The sequence below is a fragment of the Lontra canadensis genome, unplaced genomic scaffold (assembly GCF_010015895.1).
Source record: "Lontra canadensis isolate GAN:19392208 unplaced genomic scaffold, GSC_riverotter_1.0 scaffold88, whole genome shotgun sequence".
In the NCBI taxonomy this organism is placed as follows: domain Eukaryota; kingdom Metazoa; phylum Chordata; class Mammalia; order Carnivora; family Mustelidae; genus Lontra; species Lontra canadensis.
This window is the reverse complement of record NW_022631082.1, coordinates 3,646,189-3,647,594: the sequence shown is the minus strand read 5'-3', so window position 1 is coordinate 3,647,594 and position 1,406 is coordinate 3,646,189. Positions and strand designations below refer to the sequence as shown.

Sequence of the window (1,406 nt, the reverse complement as noted above, 5' to 3'; positions counted from 1 at the left end):
GGCAGAAGTTATGGGATTCAACTTCAAGGTTAAGAACACTCTGTGGTTTTGATTTTCTCCAGAGACGGGAAACTCACTACCTACCAGGGAACCTAGGTCATTGCAAAGGGTATGTTATGCATTGGTTGTTGCTGTAAGTTTGGGCTTTGCTTTTTTATCATGGAAAAAAAAAATCAAGCACACACAAAGTTATGCAGAAAAATAAAAACATGGAAACCCACATGATTTCCTCTCAGCTTTACCAAGTTTGACTTCTTTACATATTTCAGATCCTCTTAAAAGGAAATAAATTGTACTTTCTCTTCTTGTTCTCCACCATGGGGATCAAGGTGAAAAGGAGAACCCCATGGAGGATTCCTGCATCTGTAAGCTCTGCCTCAGCATGTGTGTGTGGGAGAGCCAGAGTGCTGGAGCCGTGCAGAGGCCAGCCCCCGTTGTTCCCCAGAGCTAGATATGCCATCAGAACCTTTGGCAGCAGGAGAGATGAACCGATGGCCGCCTGTGGGGCCAAAATGAAAGGAATCCCGGACAGAGGTCTAAAGCTGCAGGAGTATGAGTTAAGAAAAAATGGCTTTTCTGATCCTGGAAATTTTGGTTTCAGGATCCAGGAGCACATTGATCTGGGGATCAGATATGATGCAAGCATGGGTGTGTGTGCAACCTGGACTCCCGTGCAGCGCCGACTAGTCCAGGCTTCAGCATCAGACAAGATCACACAAGAGGGGCAGGATGGGCTGCACGGCGGCCAAATGCGGAATCAGCAAAGAGGAGGCCAGGCGCTCGTTCCAGCAGAAGTACGATGGGATTGCCCTCCGTGGCTGATAAATTCCTGTGTCTATCCAAAAGCCAATACAAACTTTTCAGTGGAAAAAAAAAGTTGTAACTGACAATCCCATGTACCTTCTCAGGTCTTCTCTCTTTTCTTCCCCAAGGTAACTGCCCTTTCAAATTTGGTATTTGCTATGTTAAACCAACTTTACGGATGTATTTAGATAATGTATTGTTGGGTGGTTTTACTCATCCGGAAGCTTTATGTGACTGGTACCACGTGTTCTGGCTCCTTCTACGATGTATTTTTTGCCTCCTCCACACTACAAGATATGTCTAGGCAACACTCACTCTTCATTAAAATAAAAAACCAAAGACAAACACAAGAAAACAAACGCTTGGTAAACAAAGAACAGGATAAAACTTCCTTAATTTGATAAGCAGCAATTTCTGGAACCCACAGAACTGTCTTCTGTAAGAGTGAATTCTGAGAACCATTTTTTATAAAATCAAGAACAAAATAAAGATGTCCCTCTTGCTATTTTGCCAATGCGATAAGAAAATAAAAAGAAAGATTGGAAAGGAAGAGTCAAGGTTGACAGTATTTCACTACCATGATTATCTAGAAAGTCCTAGGG

General features: G+C 43.0%; 1 pseudogene; it reads left to right on the top strand.

The window, feature by feature from the left end:
* The first annotated feature begins 328 nt into the window (after nt 1-328).
* LOC116882837 lies at nt 329-822 on the top strand (annotated as a pseudogene).
* Nucleotides 823-1,406: the final 584 nt, after the last annotated feature.